Source organism: Mus pahari, chromosome 9 (assembly GCF_900095145.1).
Source record: "Mus pahari chromosome 9, PAHARI_EIJ_v1.1, whole genome shotgun sequence".
Taxonomy (NCBI): domain Eukaryota; kingdom Metazoa; phylum Chordata; class Mammalia; order Rodentia; family Muridae; genus Mus; species Mus pahari.
The window spans coordinates 58,688,488-58,706,658 of NC_034598.1; the positions used below are offsets into that span (position 1 = coordinate 58,688,488).

Genomic DNA, 18,171 nt, shown 5'->3' on the forward strand with positions numbered 1-18,171 from the left:
TCTTTGGAAAACAAGTCATTTTTGGACAGAGCTTTTTGGAGTCACATCATAGACTTACATCTATGAGTAATCTATAAAGTCATGAAGGCGCCCCAGGCATACTCTTCAATGAACCAATTATTTTAATTCTATAAACTGTTCATTTAGGTGCAGGCCATAAGCATGCTCTGGAATCCTCCATTCGCGAACTGCGTCAGGCAGGGTAATTTGGACAGCTGGCCCTGCTTAACACACCACAAGGCTGAAATACTTGTCAAACCTAAAGAAAGGCCATTTGAAAAATGAAAAGCTGCCCTCGCGCTCTGGGAGTGGGAACTGCTGTTCTGTTACGTCCCCGGCTACTTTCGCCAGCACAAAGGACCACGCGAACACGGACGGTCTGGGGGCGTTGGCGACTGTGTGCACTCGGAGGCCCCGCGAAGGCGTCAGAGGTTTCCAAGCCCCTGAGCTCCCCGTTATCCGCTGGGGTCGAGACGGATGCGCTCCGCTGAGGCTGACACCGATTATGTCGGACAGCTCAGCCAACGGGGGCGAAGCTGACCGCAGTAACGAGACGCAGGGCGGGGGATAAGGGGCCACGGCCCGAGCCGGCGACCGAGAGCTCCGGGCGAGGCCCACTGCGAGGCGAGCGCGACGAGACCCCGCCCCCCTCCGCCAGGGCCCGCCCCCGGGCCCGCCCCTTCCCGGGCTGCGCTCCTGCGCGCCCCGCCCGCGGGCGGAAGCGAGAGCGAGGCTGAACGCCTGACGTCAAGGCGACACCGCCAAACCTCGCCCAGAGTCAGGCGTGGAAAGCAGCCCGAGCGGCGGCGGCGGCGGCGGCGACGGCGGCGACGGCGGCGGCAGCGGCAGAGACCGCCGTGGCGCCGGGAGCAGCGACCCGAAGGGAACGCGCGGCGACGGCGACGGCGGCGACCCGGTGACAGCGCGAGAGGTGGGCGCGGGGTGCGTGCGTGGCCGCGAGGCTGGCGGGGGGCCGGGCGCCGGCTGAGGGGAGCGGCGGGGTGCGGCGCGGGCCGGGCGGGGCAGCCCGAGAGCCCCCGCGGCGGCGAGGGGCGCCGGGGCGCGCGGCAGGTGGCTGGCGGGGGGCTCCCCCGAGCCCCTCGCTCGCTTCGGCGGGGCGCGCCGCCTCGGGGCGGCCGGGGAGGAACCGCGGCCGCGGCGGGGGAGCAGCGCGCTTTGCGGAAGGGGTCAAATGTCTGAAATATGGCGGAGGAAGTGAGCGCCCGAGGAACCCCCACCCGCCTGCCCGAGGCCCCCGCAGCCTTCCCCGCCGCGCCCCGCTCCCCGCCTCGGCGGTGGGTGGAAGTTAGAGCGGAAACCAGAAAGTTGTCCTCTGCGGACACCGGGGCTTCTCCCAGCCCGGGGCCGGGCGGAGCAGCGTCGCGCGGGGGGGGACCACTCCCCGGCGCCCCGCGGGCTCGAGCCTGACAGGGAAAAAGTTTGCCCGGATCGGGGCTGGCTTGCTTCATTTGTTGCGGGAAGTGGCAGGAGGAAGGCGGCGGAGCGAGCCCCACCTAGTCTGGCAGCCGCCACCGTGCAGAGAGAGGAAAAAAAAATGTTAAAGGGGCCTTTCCCTTCGTCAGCAAGAGGAAATCTCTTTTTCTCTTGCAGAGAGAAAAATCCAGGAAGTTTGTCCTCTTCTCTTTTTTTTTTTTTCGCCATCTCGAGGTGTCTGATTCTGAAACTGACTTATCAGCGCCATGAATTTGGGAACTAGGCCCTCGGGATTTTCCTTGGGGTGGAGGGGGGCGGGAGGAGAAGATGCCTTTGGAAGAAACATCTTCGCTTCAGAGTTTTGAGCAGATGGGACTGCTTTCCTTTCGCTTGCCCCCTCCCACCCTCCAATGCTTTAGAAAGATATTTTGGCCCTGCAACTCCCGACTTGTGTGCATACAAGCACTTCTTTATTACAGTAATAGGAACTCACATTTTTTTTTAACTGAGTTGAAAGTTGACATTACGATGCAGGCTGGACTTTAAAATATTTTAAAAATCAATTGAGTCTCTCGTTGAAATGTTTGCTTTGCTGGCAGTATGTATTAATATATACGGAGTGCCTCTAGCTTGTAAATTCAGTTTTTCAGTTTTCTTTTGTATAATTAGAACGTTGTTGAGGCTTGCCTGAAAGGAGTTTATCTTAGCAAGAAGTAACTTAATTGAATGGAGAAATTCTTTTAATTTAAAGCCTTTACCATTCTTAAAGCCTGATATGAAGTCAGTGTATTAAGTCATAATAGAGTCATGGGCTTTTTAAGGGCCGGAAGGAGATTTTAAATCGTCTAGTCCCACCCTGTCATTTCATAAAGAAACCAAGGCCTAAAATAGATAAGATAACCAGTTACCTGAGTCTGCTGATTTGTAAGACCATGTGGTCTATCCATAAAGGACAATCCACAGGAAGCAATGTAACATTTTTTTATTGTGAATTACATCTTGGTAGAGATTATTGGTCCCATTATGCTCTCTTCTCCAAGAGTGCCATAGTTAGCTAAATGGTATGGAATAACCCTTTGGGTAGTGTCATCCCCTGGTTTTGGATAGAGGAAGTTAATACTCCGAGGAGGAAATAATTTTACTCCGAGACACAGAATCCCGATGACAGTCTTGTTTGATATCCATACTTTTAATCTCTGTAGTATATTATATGCCCTTGTACTTTCTTGTTTGACACAGTAGTCAGTGACCTTATCTGTGGCAGCTGCAAAGTAAAACCAAAAGGACATATAGTTGTCTGTGTTGTAATGTATCAGATTAACATCTGAAGGGCCCCATACTAAGCCGGCTTTAATTTTTAGTCTGTGTCTGGGGCACGGAGGTAATGGACATACATGTCTTTCTTCTTTTTCTGTTTGTCTCACCACTGTTCTTTCTGTGGCTTGTATCACTTCCTGTCTTCTGCTACTGCTGTGTGTGCGTGTTTATCTGTTCTACCAAGTTGTAAGGTCCAAGGACAGCATAGATTTCTTCTGCATGCCTCAGGTCACTAACATGTAGCTATTATATAGACACTCGGATGAAAATTAAATAGAGTTCATTGGAAACACCATGAGAATAGGAATTCTGCTTTATTCTTAGTCCCTACCTGGGCACATAGTGATGTTTGGGACTTAATTCAGAGACTAAAGGGAACAGTGTAATCATTCAAAAAAGAATTATACATTTTCTTTGGGAATCTCTCACTTTCCAAGTTGATCATTTTATCATTGGTCATTTATAATGATTCCAGTATTTTCTTTTGACCTATACAGGGAAAGTGAGCCCTCCCACTAAAGAGCCTATAAGAGTAACAAGTTGAAATAAAGAATCCTTTTTTAAAGATTTATTTATATGAGTACACTGTAGCTGTCTTCAGACACACCAGAAGAAGGCATCAAATCCCATTACAGATGGTTGTGAGCCACCGTGTGGTTGCTGGGAATTGAACTCAGAACCTCTGGAAGAGCAGTCAGTCTCCAACCCTTTTTTTGTTTTGTTCGTTTGTTTTTTCAAGACAGGGTTTCTCTGTGTAGCCCTGGCTGTCCTGGAACTCACTCTAGACAAGGCTGGCCTAGAACTCATAAATCTGCCTGCCTCTGCTTCCCAAGTACTGGGATTAAAGGTGTGCGCCACCACGCCGGGCTAAATGTGAAGTCTTAAGATTGGCATGGGAAGCTTATGTTCAGCTCTTTGCTTTTTGGTTAGGTACTTAATAGACATGGAATGAAATTAATCTGTGACAACAGACTGAGAATTTAGCTGATCTTACATCCACCTCCCAAGTATAGTTTACATTTGGCATTTTATAATTGAATGTCAGGGAGATCTCATTGATTTACATGTGTCATTCCCAGAAAATAAAGTGTTTAAGCTTAGTTTAGTGTTTATGCACTAAATAGTCAAAGGCTATTTCTCTTTAAAATGATAACATGTGGTCACTAAAAGTCTGTAGAAACTCATCTTTCTGTCAGGGGGTGTGGTTCAGTGGTCAATGTTTGCCTCTCTTGTCCAAGTTGCTAGGTTCAGTCCCTCACTGAAAAAAAATTCCTCAATTTTCTAAGGCTTTTTAGTTGTGACTAAATATGTTTTATGAGTTTGGATTGATTGGTTCACATGGGAAAGGGGTGTGTGTTGTTTTGTTTCTATTTTTCCTACCCCCACCCCCCAAACAAGAACAATGTCTTAAGTGTCTTGATGCATTGTAACATTAGATACACTTTTTATTTACCTGTAAGCAGCATTGTGCTGTCTTATACTTAAAGTTAATCTTTGTAATACTTGTAGATATTTTGCAGTGGTGTTGAAAGGTTCTGATTACCACCGGAGGACTAAAGTCTTTAGATTAATGACTTAGAAATCTCAAGAATATACTGGGAACAGTAGTTACAAAGAATGGAATAAAAGGCTGAGATGCAGCCGGGTAGTGGTGGCACATGCCTTTAATCCCAGCACTTGGGAGGCAGAGGCAGGGGGATTTCTTAGTTCGAGGCCAGCCTGGTCTACAAAGTGAGCCCAGGACAGCCAGGGCTATACAGAGAAACCCTGTCTCGAAAAACCAAAAAAAAAAAAAAAAAAAAAAAAAAAAGAGTGCTTGCTGCTCTTGCAGAGGGTTCCAACCTGAATTGGGTTCCCAACACCTATGCTGGTTTCTTCACAACTACTTTTAAGTCTAGCTCCAAGGGATCCAGCAGCCTGTCTTCTGGCCTCCTCAGATACCCACAGGCAGGCGCTCTCACTCACACACAGATAGACTCTGGTACATATAAATAAAAGAGACACTAGAAGGAATTTATCCATTTATAGTAAAAGTTTGACTTGCTGTGTAATCTATTGCCCTTTGTTTGAAACCACTTAAGTGGATTCTAAGATTGATCCCTTTTGCAATAGAAAGTATTTTTTTATATTTTGTGGAAAGTTAATTGGGGATTTTTTGTCACCTTAAAAATAGCACAATTTTAAAATTCATCAAGAAAAAGAATTTTACTTATTTCCCTCACTTCATAAACAGTACCACGCTTACTCCTAATGTTTAAATTGAGGGTACACAGCAGTTGGTTAAAGCCCTAAAACTTACAAAGAAAGAAATGAAAATTTAGGGGTAAGTTACAAGGTGTTAAAAGTATGCTTAAATTCTCTAAAAATATTTGCAACACAGATTACAAAATTTCCATCTGGTTTTTATTATATAAAGTGATAATATTTTGGAATATTGTACTTAAGATTGGTTACATTGGAGATGCTTGAATTGAAATACACTCATGTCTAGATTAAGCGTATCCTTCTCTAACTATAGTCAGTTTGAATTCTTATACACTGAACTGGTTCCTAAGGCTTCTGGTTATTAGCTACTATTTCATATCGGTGTGCTACTTTATATCTGTGAGACTGTTTGGTCCAAGCTAGGTCAGGCCTTCAGGAGGTAACTTGCTGGATAATTCTTCCAGGGTTGGGGATTGACCTAGAACTTGCCATGCAGATAGCCAGTTAGAAATGTTAGAGAACAACTGTTACAAACATTGCAGAGTAAAGCAGTTTGAAGTAGAACTCAAATTTATTTCAGCCGACTATCTAATTTTTCTCCCAGCTGCATGAGGTGGTCTGTACCTGTAATCCCAGCATCTGAGGAGGCAAAGGAAAAGCACCCTTCTGTCAGCCTTTGCTGCACTGCAAGTTCCAGGCCAGCCTGGCTATGTGAGTTCCAGGCCAGCCTGGGCTATGTGAGACTTTGTCTCTGCATTGTTTTTTCTTTACTTAAACCATACCTGTTTTGAAAATAAAAAGGGAATTTGGTTGCTTCATTGGTGGGTTCTCTCTCCTTCTGTGGTTTTCCTCTTTGTCTTGGGTGATGGGAAAAAGATGAAAGCAATGTTCTGTCCACTTAGTGTCAAGTGGAGCTTGGGGAGGAAGTAGAGAGTTGTCTAAAGTTGGGCTCTTATTACCTGTCCTCTGAAGTTCATCCTCACACTAGAATGTAGTTTTCACAATCATGATGATGATGATTTGCAATGTGAAGAACTCAAACATGGGGCTTTGGACTTGTTAGACAAAGCACTAATCACTTTGTAGTGAATTGGGGGACTTTATAAGTTCTCATAATGAAACTGGAGGTTTCAATTAAAAAAAAAAATTGTTACAAATGCAAACTCTTCTCATCCTGTATATGATGACAGCAATATCCTGTATATCCCATTCAGTACCCTGGGTTTTAAGTTAGCTTGGTGTAATAGTAGGACACTATATTAATGTGTTAGATAAGGATACAACCTATAAGTTTTTAGGTAATGAGTTAACTTCTCAGTACTACAACTCTAGCTCTCTGTGAAATCTTAAATATTGTACTGTTCGGATAAAAGGGGACAAGGATAAAGTATATGTTTCCCGAACCTTAGAACTTCTCTAATTTGAAGATACTACACAAACTCTGTGTTGGTATTTAGCTGAGTTTTCAGATGTTTTGTTAAATTATTTGCAATACAGAAGGTAAGGAGAGAAAAGTTTCTTTTCTCCACTGCACTGGTGCTTTGGGAAAACATGTTCTTCCCTCTCTCAAGCTTTTTCTTCCTTGCTTTCCTTGGCAAGAAGACATGGAGATGTTGACCTTAAGGCTAAGCCTCACTTGTAAATGTTTTACAGATATCAGACATCCTATAACACTTGCTCTCTAGAGCATCTATTCTTCAGCACTGTAGGCTCCATGAAAAGCACACTTTTCAAGTGGCATGGGAGGTGTTATTTTGAAACAGTTGATTTGCTTTTGAGAAAAGGTCTTGCTTACTATATTGCCTAAGCTGGCCTCAAACCTGCCATCCTCCTGCCTCAGCTTTGAGTGGACTGATGTAACATTTGTATCCCCATACTTGAGGAGGTTTAAATATGAATCACTTTGCTCATTGATTTTTCACAGTATAATCCAAGGAATCCTGCAGATAGCTTAGATGTTAGGGAGTCTGCAAGTACAGGGCTGTTACTGGTAATGATGGTGACAATTGTGATGACAGTGACTCTAAGATATCCTTTTTTCTTTTTTACTGTATTGACATTTGTTTCTATGGTGCAAGACCAACTTGTGACTCCTTGGAGTAAACTGGATTAGAGCTCTGGTATATGTATTCTTTACTGCCCTGACTGTTTAAAAGGAAGAAAAAAGTTCAAACTAAATGTTCTTGAAGTTGTTTGAAAATGAAGCCTCTCCCTGTGTCAGATCTTTTTAATATGACTCCAAGGAAAGTGATTCAGTCTCAGGAGCCGACCCAGCCACTTGTCTTTAGGTTTACTTTTATTTTGTACCTGTGGGTATTTTACCTGCATGTTTGTGTATGCACACCCTCAGAGAGGGCGTTGGATCTTCTGTAACTGGAGTTGAAATAGATGTTTGTGAGCCACCACCTGAGTGCTAGGAATTGAACTGGGTCCTCAGCAAGAGCAGCAAGTACTTGTAACTGCTGAGTCATCTCCCCTGTTCCCTGAACTGCCCATATATGTACATATGTATGCGTGTTTGAATGTCTGTGCACTGCATGAGTGCAGTGTCCATGGCTGCCAGAAGATGGCATTGGATTCCCTCGGACTGGAGTCAGAACCTGTTGAGAGCTGCCATGAGAATGCTGGCCGTGGGACCCTGATCCTCTGGGAGGGCAGCCAGTGCTCTCAACTGCTGAGCCATTACTTCAGCCCCTGACATATTGTTGAAAACAACAAACCTGCTTGTTGTCTTAGGACAAGTAATAACAGTATCTGTGGATGATTGTAAATACTCTTAAGAAAAATTGGGGTTTTGAAAAGCTTTTCTCAGCAATAGGCACTTGATAGCCTTAGTGTTGAGGGAAACCTCTTCCGTGAAACTAAGGATCATTTGGGAAAAAAAAAGTTCACAGTGCAATGAGGCATTACTGAAGATTTAACAGGAACTTTGTTTCAGACTCTTTACTGGTATAGAATTGGCTTGTTGGAGTTTCTTTGCAGGCTTCCCTGAGCAGTCCGTTAAGTCTTTGGTCACTTAACTTTGGATAATTACTTCTAAAGCTTCTTTCTGGTTTGGCTTGTCACTTCTTTTGCCTCTGGCCTCAAACTCCTGGGCTTCTGTGATCTGCCTACTTCACCCTGAGTAGCTGTGGCTGCTGACAAGCTTCCACTATACCAGCTTTATATTGGTTTTAATTTTGTTTCTTTGGCATAAGAAAATTTGGTATATCTACATTAAACAGACATTTTTCAAAGAGGCTTCCAGGATAGCAGTATTTTTGCTTTTGAAAAATTGCTGTTTCTTTTCTGTGTTTATATTAAAGAACAATTGTGGCAATCTTGTTGAACAGTGAGAAGTTGATTTTTTTTTTAATTTATTTTATTTAAACAGTGAGAAGTTTTAAAAGATTAGAATCACCTAGATCTAGATCTGTTAACTAGCTTCAGGTTGTGGGGGCTGATGGAAAGGTGGGTGAGTCAGTTGTGGGTTCACTGCTGGCTAATCGTCTTATGTTTTAGTTCTGGGGTCAACACTGAGGGTCTAAGGCAAGAGGAATCCAGGGTTTCTGGGGCCTCTGCTCTCGTTGTAGAGTGGAAGGAGAAAGAGTGTTTGTGAATTGTAACCAGCCCACTACTAACTACCAAAGTGGTATCTTTTTTTTTTTTTAACATGACTATCCTTGTCAAAGCAAGACTGGAAAAAAGCATGGCTAAAAAGCATCCAGCAAGTAGTTGAGCAAGGTTACAGGCAGCGTCCCACCAAGCCTGAGTAGGATGCTTAGAACCCACGTAGTGGGGACAGCTGACGCCCTCAAGTTGTTCTCAGACTTCCCATGCATACCATTGCATGCTTTTGTGTGTGTGCGCACAGACACAATTAAATTTTAGTTAAAGGTGCTCAGCTATTGGGACCTGGGGTGCTCTTGCAGAGGACTTGGGTTTTGCTCCTAGCAGCTGTCTACAACTCCAGCTTTAGGGGTCTGATGATTTGACCTCTTCCTTAGGAACAAAGCACTCACATGCACATACCTACCCACACACAAACATAATTAAAAATAAAAAATAAATTGGTTAAAACCTCATACTTCTTCCTTTCCACTGAAACTTTAGTAAAAGGCAGAGATTATATGATCTGAAGAGAAATCAGGTCATTGAACGCACTCGTCAAAGGACAGTAACACTAGAGAACAGGATTGCGGGTTGGTTTAAAGACGGAATCAATGTTCAGTGCCCACTTCAGGGATTAAGTACTAAAGAACTTCTGCCTATGTAAGCTAACTCCAGTGAGGGAGGAGAGTTAAAGAAACACTCTGCTGCTGCTTGTATGAAGTAATTAAGTGCTCGGGTGTTCTAACGGTTCTGAATTAGGGAACATACTGAAGTCAGATTTTATGACCAGGACATCCAAATTCTTCACAGGTTGCTACTAAGTACTATTTATACAGCCTTGACTAGTGAAATTTCTTCCATTTTAGCTAGCTTTTAACATTTGTGCTTTCTTCCCTTCCAGTAAGCACTGTCACTTGAATCATAGGCTTTACTGGTTCCTTTGTTGTTGTTGTCGATGTTGTTGCTGCTGCTGCTGCTGTTTTTGAGGTTTTGGAGCTTCTCTGTGTAACAGGATCTGGCCTTAAACTGAAAATCCTCCTGCCTCAGCTTCCTGGTGGGATTGCAGGTGTGTACACGGTGGCAGGCCATTTGTAAGTTTTTAGTGACAAAAAAAAAAAAAAAAAAAGAAAAAGCATAACATTTCTCTGGAGTGTGAAGTGTTCTTGTTCGTTGCCTGAGTGTTTTGATTTGTGTTGGGATGGTGAGTTGGAGTTTTTACTGCCCTTGAGTTCCTAGCAGTCCTGCCTCAGCCTCCTGAGTCCTGACATTACAGGCAGTGTCACCAGGACTGCTTTTTATCTGTCCATGCCTGGGTATGAACCACGTTGTACAGATGCTCGCAGATGTCAGAAGAAGTGCGCAGAGCCCTGAAACTGAAATTACAGGAAGTTGCTAGCCACCCAGTGTGGGTGCTGGGACTTGGGCCCCTTGCTAGAGTGATACATGCTTTTAACTGTTGAGCCATCTCTCCAGAAATTTTGAATTCGTTTTGAGATGGATTAGAAAGTCTTTGATAATAATGTCTTCTTGGAAAAAGACATTAAGATATGAAAATGTTACTTTCAAGCACCTTAAAAACAGTCTACTAGAAACTCCCAGGCTGGTAGAGATCAACAATGGGTGTCTTCCTCATTCCCTCGCCATCTTAAGTTCTCAGGAAAAGGCTTTCCTGAAGCTAGAACCTCCATATTCTGCTAAACTGACTGGCCAGGAAGCCACAGGAATGCTCCTGTCTCCCCTCCCAGTCCAGTGCTGGAACTACAGGCACACTCGGGCTTTTATGAGGATGCTGGGGATCAAGCTCAGGTCCCTGTGCTCATACCACAGTTCACTGGCTAACCGTTTCACCAGCATTCCCAAGGAATATCTGAACTTGCCAGTGCAAGGCAGGGTGTGTCGGTGAATCTTCAGGGTTCTTAGTATTGAAGAGCCTCCTGATGCCATAGTTAACAAGAGTCTGTTTAACTTTCTGGAGATAATTAAGGCTAGCCTGTGTATATTGGTTCCTGTCATTTGTGGGGTTTTTTGTTTTGTTTTGTTTTTAGTTTAAAATTGAAGGCTGTTATTTTAAACAGTTTTTAAGTCTTATAAACTACCATATCATCATTTATTTCCCTTAGAAATCATGTCAATAAGGTTTCTAAGGGTTATAAAATCCACTTAGCCCACCGGGCGTGGTGACACACGCCTTTAATCCCAGCACTCGGGAGGCAGAGGCAGGTGGATTTCTGAGTTCGAGGTCAGCCTGGTCTACAGAGTGAGTTCCAGGACAGCCAGGGCTATACAGAGAAACCCTGTCTCGAAAAACCTTTAAAAAAAAAAATCCACTTAGTTATAAATAAGAATTCAAATTAGGATAAGAACAATATAAGATAATACTAACACAATTTCTGTTTAAAAACCTACAATGGAGAGCTGGCAAGACAATGGCCAGGAAGGACCCATGTGCTGGAAGGAGAGAACGATTCCCTAAAGCTGTCCTCTGACTTCCAGATGCAAACAAACTTGCTGCATATGCTCTTGCATGTGTGTGTATGCATGCACGAATGCACATGTAATAAAAGAATTTTTCTTAAATCCTTCATGTGAAGCTGGAGAAATGACTTGGCAGTTGAGAGCACTTGTCTCTCTTGTAGAGGACCCAGGTTCAATTCCCAGCACCCACATGGTGGTTCAAAACCATTGCTAACTGATTCCAGGGCATCTGACAGATACCCACCCTTTGCTGACACCCTTGACCCCTGGCATGCAGGTGGTACAATACATTATGGAGGCAAACATTTGTGACCATAAATTAAAATATGAAAAAGATTTTAGTTTTTCAAGTCCTGACAGAGCCACCATGTATATGGACAAGAAGTAAATAGCCAAAGTGGATACTTTGAAACTCAGAATTGTTAACAGAAGAGTCTGTCCAGTGTTCTGTTGTCTCTGTGCTCTGCTGGTTGTAACAGATGACCATCCAGACTATATATGCTCATGTAAAAAAAATGTTAACCTCTATCTGTAGGATTTGGGGGTAAATAGATTTGGCAGGAAATAAATGTTTTAAAGATAGTTTATAAAAAAATTCATCTTTTATTTTATGTGCATTTGCCTACCTATGTATGTGCATAATGTATGTGCCTGATTCCCTCAGACACCAAAAGAGAGGGAATCAGAGCCTCTGGGAAGTGAGTTAGAAAAGATTGTAAGCCAGCATGTTGTGTGCTGGGAGATGAACCCCGTCTTCCCAAGTATAGCAAGAGCTCTTCTTCACTGAGCTAGTACTCCATCCCAGACTGAGTATTATTAACCTAGTGATTATGCAGGTAGACAAGGTGGTGTGTTTGTACCAGTGGAGGGAAACAGTTTATGGCACCCCCTTTCTTTTTGTGAGTGGCCTTTACTGCATATCAAAGGCATCTTTGAATAAACGGAGAAATATAAAAGACATGTTAAATTAATCAAGCCAATGTGGATAAGTAGCTAGCATAAGCTACTGATTACATTGAAATATTAAATTAGTAGAAAATTATGGGAAGTACTTTTGCTTCCACTGCTTTTTGTTTTATGGTTAGTTTTCTCTTTTGCACTTTTGGCAGATTTACTAGTGAATTAACATTAGGAATATCCTGGTCTTGAAGTTCCTTTTAGAATGTGCCTATATATAATTGTGCATATATGAATCCACAATCTAAAAACCAAGGCATTCTCTTGGTTTCTTAGTCCATTTGGGGACAGTCATCTTGGACATGTCACTTGGTCCTAGTTATGTGGTAATGAGAAACGAAAGATTTCTGTAGCCATTGTTTCTAGTCCCGTGGAAGACACTGGTTATAATATTCCTGAATTCAGCCTTTTGTTGAAACAGACTATAAATGAGTTTACCCATCCTTATGTGAGGTAGTATGTTGTAAAAACTAGATGTTTATATTAAGTATGTGTGGTGTTTATCCATTCACAGAAATGTGATTTGTTCAAAACTCCCTACTCTTAACTAATAAATCTGTTATTACTGATAGCCTGATTTCTGATTTCTTACACCTTTGCTCCAGTACTCCAAATTAGATTTAGTACTTGCTTAAAATATGTAAGTGCACACTTTCCTGTCAGTGTCCTGGGATGTCGTTGTGGGTCGTGGGTAGTAACTGTGCACCTTTGATGATTGCATTGAGTTATGGAAACCAAGGGCACTATGGGCTTTCTTCTCTCCCCACCCCCAGCAAGCTGTTCCTTTGGAGTTTTACTGCTACCACCCATGACTTACATGAGCTTAATATGAGTGGATTTAAATTACTGAAGAATTGACAGGTGGAGATCTTAAGAATTAGGACCATCTTTTTCTATTAAGTTGAGGAAATCTTTACAAAGCAAAAAGATAGATCTTGTTTTCTCTTGGACAAGTTTTCATCTTTCTTTGCGAAGTTTCAACCCTGCTAAGTGAGGGGGGGATTCCCTCTCCCTCTCTCCTCTCTCTTTCTCTTTCTCTTTCTCTCTTGCCCCTCTCTCTTTCTCTCCCCCTTTCTCTCTCTCCCCCCTCTCCCTCTCTTCCCCCTTCCCCCTCTCACACTGTTGCATTACCATAGTACATAGAGACAGGCAGCTAATATCTTTGGGGGGGGGCGTGTTTTGAGACAGGGTTTTCTCTGTATAGCCCTGGCTGTCCTGGAACTCACTCTGTAAACCAGGCTGGCCTCAAACTCAGAAATCCATCTGCCTCTGCCTCCCAAGTTCTGGGATTAAAGTTGTGCGCCACCACTGCCCAGCAGGTAGCTGGTATCTTGAGTCGATGTTTGGGCTCTATACCAGTTTGTCTCCACTAAAGTAATAGGCATAATTTTCCCTCATCTCTTTAAGGGTCTATCCTATAGGACATAGGTCTGGCAAGCCTCTGTAAAGGGCAGGATAATAATTTAGACTTTGTTGACATCCTTATCAGGGCCATTCAGCTCTGCCATTTTAACCTGGTGACAATCAAAGATGATGTTCATTGAGTGGGTGTGACTGTATTCCAGTCAAGCTGTTTTCAACCACAGCTGGCAGCTGCTGGAAATGCAGCTCAGTGACCGAATGCTTGCCCAGGAGATGCCAGGTTCGACCCCTAAGTATCTTTTCTGTTCCAGGCTTGCATTAAGTTTTAATTATACAGCATTGAACATGACACCTAGACCCTAGTCCACAGGATATTTAATTGTCTTAACTTTAACTCTTAGAGTGCATTGGGACAAACTCGAGACAATTCATGCACTTCACACAGCCTGGAGGAAAATTATCTAGTGTTCATTCTTGTTTGTTTTGTTTTATGGACGGGGTCTCAATATGTGGCTCTTACTGTCTAGAACTCGAAAAGATCCTCCTGCCTCTGTCTCCTAAGTGCTGAGATTAAAATTTGTGCCATCACCACTGCTAGCCTAAATCAGTTGTTAAGGTGAGGTAGGGATGCCTACCGCTGAGTGTGAGACCTCAGGCAGACTGTTCTGTAGCAGTGTAACTAACTGCATCCTCAGTGTGCCTTGGCCAGCAGATGCTGTGCTATCAATAGATGCTTAGTATCCAAGTAATGCTGTGGAATCCAGTTGAAACACCAGCTTTCTTAAAGGTCCTTTGGTCAGTTTCTTGCCATATGGTATATTGTTTGTGCTATATTATTTCTGGCCCTTTTTTTCTGATGTTCATTATTATAAAGTGGGTTTCTGTTGCGAATCAGGGCTCATGTGTTTTAAAAGTAGGCCATATATTGATCTTAATTAAAAAAAAATCATAATAATTTGGACGTGTCATTTTGTTGCCTGCTATTAAATTACTACTAGATACTTGTACTATTAGAATTCTTATGTTGATTTTTAAGTATCTTCCGTTTCTCAATATAACATACTACCCTTCAGGCTGTCTGCTGAGTCAAGGCCCCTGAGCAGTTTTCAGATCAGAGCTTTCCTGTCTTCCTGTAAATACTTGGTGGTGTTTCTTTCCTCTTCCTGTGTGCCTGTGTGATGGTCAGGCTGCATTCTGAAGAGTTCTAATTCCATGTTAGACTTGCTCTGATAGCTTTGTTCCTTTTGGCCTTGGTATATTCTTTTCTAATTGAAGCGCTGTAGTTCTAAGTCAGTTCCTGGTTTCCACTTGAGGTCCTCATTGTGTTTCTCACAGCACACGCTCCTTCCACCTTTGGTGGCACTGCAGTTTGAACCCACACCCTGATGCTAGGTTACAGCCAAGCACTGAGCCATATCCCTCGCCTAGTCTCTGTTTTGTCTTTCCCTTTTATAACTAAGAAATGTAAATCAAAGTAAATGCCTATCAACATATATTTTATTCTGTAGCCATCTTTTTTACATGCCATTGTTAGTAGACTTTCCCAAGGCATTAGAATACCCAGTAAGTAGTGTTGCTTGGAGGGCACTGGGGCACTCTGGCTTTTAAATTTCTAATGTCATATTTTGGCTTTACTAGAACGTGTTCTGACTCAGAAATTTTGGTTGGAAACTATATATAGCTTATTGAGTGATAGCTTAATAAATTGTGAATTAGCCTGAAAGTTCTCCTCTTGTTTTTCCCAGTGGCTTAACTGTTGACCACAGACATATATGGAGTGTAGATCCGTGCTTAGGAAGGTCTGTACCTCCTTATGCCTTAGGCTTGCCATTTGTGTTTCTGTTGTATAAATCATAGGATGCCAAAGTTAATTCTTTCCATAATAGCAGAATGTAACTTACAGTAAGTTGGCTGCTAACCATTGCAGATTGTATCAGCAGATAAAGCTAGGGCTAGAGAGAACTCGGCAGTTAAAAGCACTTGGTGCTCTTGCAGGACCTGGGTTTAGTTCCCAGTGTCCACATGAAAGCTCACAACTTTCTGTAACTTCCATTCCAGGGGTGAGGAACTTAGACAATATACACATATATTCATGTAAGCAGTCATACACATAAAATAAAATGATCTTAGAAAAATAAGAGCAAGTAGAACATAACTGTTCAGCATGTCCCTACACCTGATGGCATTGCCGGAAGCAGAGTTGGTGCTAAATACACACTGATTGCACAGGTAGTCTCAGAACTTCAGAGTGGTTGACATGATAAAGAGGATCCAGATTTAGGCTAGGCTAGGCACAAGGCCCTGTAAGACAGGAAGAGAGCAGAAACAGAAACCAAAATCGAAAATATGCATGCTTGCTGAGGCAGGACGATAGTGTTCAGGCCAGCTTGGGCTATGTGAGAGTTTGTCTTACACAGAAACATTCATGCCTCATTCTGATCATGGAAACTCAAGTGTAAGACTTGTGTATTTGGTTCATCTTTCTGTGTCACACTTTTTCTTCATCAAAAATAAGAAGTCTGCACAAAATGCAGTGGAGAATGGAAGGTCCTGAGGTAGGATGGGTCATCAGTGCTAACTGCATCCTCCCGGACTGTTTCCTTCACAGTTGGATGCTTTTGGTTTCTATCTATAAACCCTAGATCCTCCTGTCTCAGCTTCCTGAGTAGTGGAATTACCGGCATGCCACCACATGTCTCCTAGCTAAAATGTGTGTGAGTGCAGACATGAGTGTGGCACAACTTGACATGCGGAGGTCAGAGAGTGACCTCCAGTGTCAGTCCTCACCTTCCAGTTTGTTTGAGACTAGGACCTTTTGTTGTTTGCCACTACCGTTGCAAGGCTAGTTGCAACCTCTGGGGACCCCGTGTGCCTTCCTCTTGCTGTAAGAGCACTGGAGTTACAGATAGTAGCTACAGCCCCAGCCTTTGCATGGGTGCTGGGAGTCAAACTCAGGTGTAAAACCTAATTGGCAAGTGCTTCACCCATATGTCTCCTCAGTGCTGCTTTTAGAGTTCCTTGGGTGTCTGAAGTTCAAGCACTGTAAACAGGTAGTTAGGATCTCTAGAACAAGCGGGTTAATATTTACCAACTGCTTACTGTGTTGCTCAGTCGCTTAACATTTTGGGCAGTGTGTTTCATTTTATCTTTAAAACTCTGAAGGGATTCTGTTATTCCTATTTTCCATTAAGGAAATGACACATATAGAAAGGTCAAATAATGACAAAGATCATGCCCAGTCCAATATTAACTTTTACTGTATTTTTCTAGTTTATCATAAAATTAACTTAAACCCTTCTTGTCATAGTCTAATATCTATAGCAAGTAGTAAATTAATATTCATAATCCAGTTATCTAAACTATCCTACACAGAAAGCATGACAAGTAAGTGTGCTTGCCTGTAGAGTTAACAACAAGTCTAATAAGAAAAAAGGGGGTTGGCTTGTTGGTTGTTTTGTTTGTTTTGGGTCAGCACCTTGTTTATCTGGTCACTCAGCTGAGAAGTCTGTAGTACAGTTAATACATGTCTTTGCAATCAGGCACTGAACTCAAAGATGACGAGTGTAATAAAACCGGAAGACATGGTCTTGAGTTGCAGGTCAGGTTTTGTTACTGAATATTTCAGTGAAAGATTTGGCAGGATTGGTAGGGATTAGCTCTAGTTACTGGAACTATTAATACTAACCCATGAGATGGTAGGAGAGACCTTTTCCCTATTTGTGGTACTAAATCTGGTCAGAACAGACAGAATGCTGTAAGCAGCTTCATGTTGGTTGGTTCTTCGTTATGTTTTGCTTATGAGACCACCTCACTGTAGCCCCGACTCGCCCGTCCAGCTGCCTCAGTTTCCCAAAGGCAGAGGCTCCACTACACCTGGCTAAGAGTTTTATTTTTGACAGGAATCTGCGCCTCTTTTTTTCTTGAAAGATAATTTTAAAACCTGCTCAATCCTGAATTCTGTTACTGTGCCCAGCAAGCTAGGATGTGTGTCCTGACATTGAATTAGTTAAAGTTTTTTGGAAGCGAGAGGAGAACTTGGTAATCATCTGGAACTGTTGCGATGCTACTTTGGGACTTGGAGGCGGAAAGAAGTCAGGCATCTCCTCACTTCCAGAGTTTAGTGGGAGAAGGAACATCACTTGACATCAGGAACTAGTAGTTAAGGGGTTTTACTTAGCCCTTTGTAATTTAACATCGCAGAATTCCAATTGAGGGAGGAGAGTTAAACTAAACAACTTGAGGATAAGAAAACTGCTTGTTACTGACATTCTAAGGGGGAATGTTTGTAGCTGCTTGTAGACTCTTTGGCATAGAATTTTACTGGAAAAATAATCAGGCATAATCAGGTCTTTAAAATCTTACTTTTTGAGGCTGGAGAGATGACTCTGTGAGTTAACATACACAAGAAGACCCGAAGACCTGAGTTCAACTCCAGCACCATACCCCACTTTGTCCTGCTTTTTATACTTTCCAAGCATAATTCTTGTGACTGTTTACCCCCCCCCCCCAATTTGGGTGATAGTTGGAGAGAAAGCCCTGAATACTATTGCCCTATTTAGAAGTTAGAAAAAAGGGTTTTCACTGTATGAAGCATCTTGGAGATTTTTGGGCTACCAAGCCACAAGGAAGAAGAAAATGTAGTTCTTTATATCTTCCTTTGATTGAATACTCAATACTGTTTATAGGTTTCCTAGTTATGGGCAGTGTATCTGTAGGCAAATTGTGACATTATAGTTAGACCTTTAAAAATCTGTATCATGCCGGGCGTGGTGGCGCACGCCTTTAATCCCAGCACTCGGGAGGCAGAGGCAGGCGGATTTCTGAGTTTGA

At 42.9% G+C, this 18,171-nt stretch overlaps 1 protein-coding gene across 1 annotated transcript in view; it reads left to right on the forward strand.

Moving 5' to 3' along the window:
- Window positions 1-723: 723 nt before the first annotated feature.
- The window catches only part of Rap1b (RAP1B, member of RAS oncogene family), a 31,309-nt gene continuing 13,861 nt past the window's right edge, over window positions 724-18,171 (forward strand). The window contains exon 1 of the mRNA XM_021204912.1: window positions 724-931. The gene's annotated coding sequence lies outside the window, so the exon portion shown is untranslated. The remainder of the gene's footprint in view (window positions 932-18,171) is intronic.